Genomic DNA, 6,238 nt, shown 5'->3' with positions numbered 1-6,238 from the left:
GTCCTGCTGTACTCAGAGCAGTTGAGCATTGAGGACCCTCTGCACTTAGAGCAGTTGCTCTCAGAGCAGTTGAGAATCATCTGCACTCAGGGCTGTTGGACAGCTTGACTGCTCCACTGAAGACCCTACAGTCTGAAGGCTTCCCAGGCGATCTACTGCAACCGGGGCAACAGATCAGTAGCTTCTCTGCCACTGTGAAGAGCCCTAAGTTGGAAGGCCCCACAGGTGGTCTGATACAGCCAGAGCCACAGCCCTACCAGGAGACCTGAAGAAATCCAGGGACAAAAGAGGCAGACTCCATACAGTTACTCAGACCAACAATCACCAGGGATATCCAGATAGTGAAAGGCAAACACAAGACCATAAGCAACAGATGCCAAAATAAGGGGGCATCACCAGAACCCAGTTTTCCCACCACAGCAAGCCCTGAATACAACAATACACATGAAAAACAGGAATCTGTCCTAAAATCCTATCTCATGAAGACAATACAGTCCTTTAATGAGGATATCAATAACTCACTGAAAGAAATACAGCAAAATACAGGTAAGTAGGTAAAGGAATTGAATAAAATGATCCAAGACCTAAAAGTGGAAGTAGAAAAAATAAAGAAAACACAAATGGTGGTAAACCTGGAAATAGAAAAGCTAGGAAGGAGGTCAGGAATTAGAGATGTAAGTCCTACTAACAGAATACAAGAAATATAAGAGAGAATCTCAGGTATAGAAGATACCATAGAAGAGATTGACAAAACCATCTAAGAAAACTCAAAATATAAAAATCTCCTAACCCAAAACATCCAGGAAATTCAGGACTCAATGAAAAGACCAAATCTAAGAATAATTGGAATAGAGAAGAACGAAGATTCTCAGTTCAAAGGACCTGAAAATATTTTTAACAAAATCAAAGAAGAAAACTTCCCCAACCTAAAGAAAGGGATGACCATAAAGGTACAAACCACGAAATAAATGGGACCAAAAAAATAAAAATCTTCTTGTTGCATAACTATCAAAACACTAAATGCACAGAATGAAGAAAGAATATTAAAAGCTGCAAGGGAACGGGGTCAAGTAACATATAAAGGTAGACCTATCAGAATTATACCTGACTTCTCAAAAAAGACTATGAAAACCAGAAGAACCTGTTCAGATGTCATGCAGACTTTAAGAGAACACAAATACCAGCCCAGGCTACCATACCCAGCAAAACTCTCAATCAAGACAGATGGACAAACCAAAATATTCCAGGACAAAAACAAATTCAAACAGTATCTATCTACTAACCCAGCTCTAACCCAGATCTTGGAAGGAAAACTCCAACAAAAGGAAGGTACCTGCACCAAAGAGAGGACAAGATATTAAGCATCTCAAAACAAAGTCAATAGCAGAGAGCCACAAGCGCATGAAGCCACCTACAAAAACAAACATCAGGATCAACAGTCATCTCTCTTCAATATCTCTCAATATTAATGAACTCAAGTCACCTATAAAAAGACATAAGCTAACAGACTGGATACACAAACAAGAACCAGCATTTTGCTGCATACAAGAAACACACCTCAATAACAAAAACATGCACTATCTCAGAGTTAAGGGATGAAAAAAGGTCTTCCAAGCAAACGAGTCCAAGAAATGATCAGGAGTTGCCATCCTAATAGCCAATAAAATAGACTTTCAATCAAAAGTTATCAAGCATGATGAAGAAGGACACTTCATATTCATCAAGGGGAAAATACAGAAAGTCTCAATTCTGAACATCTATGCCTCAAATGCAAGAGCACCCAAATTCATAAGAGAAACTTTACTAAAGCTCAAAATACACATTGAACCCTGCACAATTATAGTAGGAGATTTTAACACCCCACTCTTATCAATGGACAGGTCATTGCAAGAGAAAACAGAGACACAGTGAAACTAAGAGAGGTTATGAACCAAATGGATTTAACAGATATCTATAGAATATTTCACCCGAAAACAAAGGAAAACACCTTCTTAGCATCGCATGGTACCACATGGAGACAGGGGTGCAGGGAGGAGGTATGGGATGTAGAGCAGTTGGAGGATGGATGGGGGGGTGGGGAATTGAATATGGAATGTAATATAATAAATTAATTAAGATAAAAATGATGATAGCCATTGAAAGAGATACACAAAGAAATAAATCCATACATATAAAGTAATTTTTTTTTTTTAGTTTCTAGGTCAGAGAGGAAAAGAAGTGATTTAAAAATATATGTTATTTTCAAAGTTATGCTATAATAGGATTTCCATAAATAATAAAAAAGTACCTTGCATTTGAAAGAAAACAAAGAATTTTGAGTGTTTCATGTTTGAATAAAAATATATGTTTATCCTGATTTGAATGCTTTGAATGTTATAAATATATCAACATATCACAAGATCCATAAACATATAAAAAAATTCCAATAACTAAAAATAAAAAGGGACCTGAAAAGAATGTTCAGAGTTTAAAAGCAAGTATCACTCTTGTCAAGTTCCTGAGAATGGTCTTGAGTGCTGATATCAGGTTGCCCAATTGCCTATAACTTCAACTCCAGAAAGATCTGTCAGCTCTGGAACAAATACTCATGTGCATATAGCTCCACAAAGACGACTCATACATGCACAAATAATTAAAATGAAATACAATTTTAAAAGTTATTTCACAATTGTATAGAGTGTAAGAATTCATGACAACTAACAAATAAATGAATCTCAGCCTATATACAGATATACATGTATAAAGTGCAAATTAAATACATATATCCAGCATATAAACATAATTCAAGTTAAAGAAGAGGTATAAACATAAATCTTAAAACTACCCTAATACTCTTGGATATATGATCTTCTACTAGAACATTTCCTACTTGTCAGGGCTACATTATTAGAGGAAAAACTGACTTTACTTTCCCATCAGCCAATAACTTTCATTAGCAAATCTATTTAGGGTTGGAACTTTGAGCTCAACTTCAGACTCCATGCTAAGGTTTGAGTTAGCTGTGCTTACAGGCCTTTTGAATTCTATAAGATCACATATTCAGCTGCTATGTTGTACCTAGAATGAAGTCTTCTAGCAGTCATTGTTTTCCCACTCTTTTAGCTTCTCTATGTTATAGTGATTCCAAGCCTTTGGAATAAAGTTATAGTATTTATATTCCATTTGTGGCTCTACATTCTGAAGTCTCTCATTCTCTGTATCTTGGCCAGTTGTGGATCTCTGTGTTGATCATCATATAGTGCAAATGGAAACTTCTCTCTTGATGGTTGTGAGTCATCTTAATATTAAATTATTTTGAGGTTGTTTAATACTATGTAAACTTAACAAGATAATAGTATCTGATTCTCTCCTAGGGTTGATGACCGGACTAGCCATAGGTTATTGGCCCAATAATGACACTGGCTGTTGATTTTAATTCCTTGAGTACAGCTTTAATGCAAAAAAAGTTGTGCTTTTCTTAAACCTAAGTATTAGGCCTGGCTAGTCATTATTGTGCCTTTCAGGGTTCATAGCTTTGTAACACTGATGGTTACTTTGCTCCTCCTGTAGCATACATAACATCTTCAAGTATTATAAATGTTGGGAGGTAGGGTTACATCATGCAGGTCATAAAAAGAATGATTTCTGTATGTTCTAGGTGTAAATGTAACTTTTATTCACCAGTTGTAACTATTGTCATAGCAACTTACTGCTGAATAAGCTCATTCTTTCTAGCTCTTTCTGAACTCTGCCTCGCTGGTTCAACTCAGCTGTTCTGGCTCAGATTTCTCTGTTAGCTGATTGATTCATACTGGTTTCTCTAAGTATCTCCCTGAATTTCTCTGCTTGGCCTCAAACTATATTTGGAAATTCATGCCAATCTTCTGGCTCTTTCTTATTCTCTGGCTCCTCTGTCTTCACCTGCAACCTGCCTCTATAACACTGTACCAGTAAAACTGGCTCTGCTGGCCTATACAAAATTGCATGAACCCATGAATATATTCAACTCCACTGGACTAACTGAACTGAATGGGAACTCAACTGTACTCCACTCTGTGCTGCTCTTTAAGTTGCCTCTCTTTCCTAGTTGTACTTATGTGAGTTGGGCATATTCTATCCTGACTCATTCTATCAAATCTTCTGATTCATCACTTAGTCTGCCCCTCCAGTAGATATCACTTTCAAATATGGCTGCTTCCTTCTATGAACCAAAATAATCTTCATTGTTGGGGAATAAAGGTGTGTACTAAGGACATGTCTGTATTCCTGCCAGACTTATCTAGGGCATGTCTATATACTGACCAGACCTAATAGACATAGAAGTTCTTTGGACATGATTAGATATGATCCCTTGCCAGAGCAGTGATGTCAATGAATTAAAATTTCTCTACATTGAGGATTCTAGTATGTGGTATCTTCAACAATAGAGATTTACCAACAGGCTTTGGAGGATAATCAAGAGCATTGGCAATAATTTGTATTGTTTGTATCACAAGACAAAATGATTATAACATTGCATAAAGTTTAGTACTACAAGTATTATTTATCAAAACAGAATTTGAATTACAGAAGTGGGAATGACTGCATCTTAAATGCTTGGAAAAGAAAGTTTTCATTATCTGAAAATGACTAAGAAAGTTATAGGCCAACCCCAGACTTCAAGAAGAGGTTAATATAGATTGAGTTGGAGCGTAGAGTGATAAAGTTGCTTATTCTTCATTTTGTAATTATCACTAGCTTAACACTTTGAAAATGGTATGTACTCAACATAATGTGATATTCTGTATTTGACTTTTAGAGAAAAAATACAACAGTAATATATCTATTACACTCATAGAAAAAAAAGTGAAGATTGAGAATTTAATGATCAAAGTTTCAGCAGAACACTGTTCAAGAGTCCCCTCTGAGTCATGTAAGGAGACAACTCATTAGCTGAAGTTTCTGCTTCATCCTCTTTTAGCTTTATAGATGGAGAAAAACTGATGTTAGAAAGTGTTCTTCTTTAGCTTAAGCCTATGTGTCTTTATAATATGTGTCATGATAAGCACTTTTATCAAGAGGATAATTATGTCCTTCTAGCCTTACATATATAAGGCATTATTTCCTTTAATCTAAATGCTTCTAATTCAACAAAGCCATATATTAATAACAGATACTTTCCAAAACTTTTACAATTTTTTATTCATTTATTGTTATTAATTTTGGAATCTAACATTATTGTGTAGTTCAAATTTAGGAAATTGAACATTTTAAAATTTTCTTTATATTTAAATATACATTTTTATGAGAGTAAATGTATCAGAAATTTCTCCTTTCCTTCATAATTTATAGTAAAGTATGCCATTCAATACTGTAAACATGATAAATGTAATTCTTATCTGATTTAGCTGACATAATCTCACTTTCTAGTCAGGGTGACTTTTTTGATTTTTATTTACTATCAAAAGTTAAAGTCTACCACTTTTGGGGCTATCTTTTCCAAATTGGTTATACTTAAGATTATTGTTAGTAGAAAAAAATTAGCCATTTGGCTTTTGTCTGTCTTATTTGTATCTGGAAATGAGAAATGTGTAAGAACAAGTTCTTTACATGTAGTGACCAAAACAGAATTACCCTATGCCCCTGACTCCAAATGAAAAAGTTGTTTCATTTACTAAGAAAGATTGGTAAGTAAAGGATAATCTATGTTCACCATATGACATACTGCAAAAATACCAGGCATAGGACTAAAGGAACAAACTCCCATCAAATGCCTTAAGTTATTATGTGATCTAAGCAAGGCAGTGATGAAACTAAAGGAAAATGGGAAGGGAAGTTAGAATAAGAATAGTGGATTATTTTCTCACAAGCAGAATCTAGATTTTTAAATATTCATAACTCAGTATATTTGATGTCAACATAAAAATGGTCCTAAATGGGGGAGAGAAAAGGACCTTATGGAGGGATGGTTGATGGTGGTAGGGGTGATTATATATGTCCTATAAATATGTATATGCATATATGTATATGTATAAAACTTCATGATGAAACTCACTAACTTAAGCAGGAGAGTTCAGTTGATAAGGCAGCTGAAATAAATATAAACACCTTAGTTTGAATCCCAAGAACATATCTTAAGCCAAAAATAGGTAATACTGCTATGGAGAGCTGGACAGTAAAGGTGGAAGTATGACTGAAAGGTAGAAAACCTGGCATACACAACAAGGTAGGATGAAAGAGCTAACACCAAAATTTGTTACCTATCCCTTATAAACACACT

The sequence above is a fragment of the Mastomys coucha genome, unplaced genomic scaffold, assembly GCF_008632895.1.
Source record: "Mastomys coucha isolate ucsf_1 unplaced genomic scaffold, UCSF_Mcou_1 pScaffold15, whole genome shotgun sequence".
NCBI classification, from domain to species: Eukaryota; Metazoa; Chordata; class Mammalia; order Rodentia; family Muridae; genus Mastomys; species Mastomys coucha.
Note: the sequence above shows the minus strand (reverse complement) of the source record.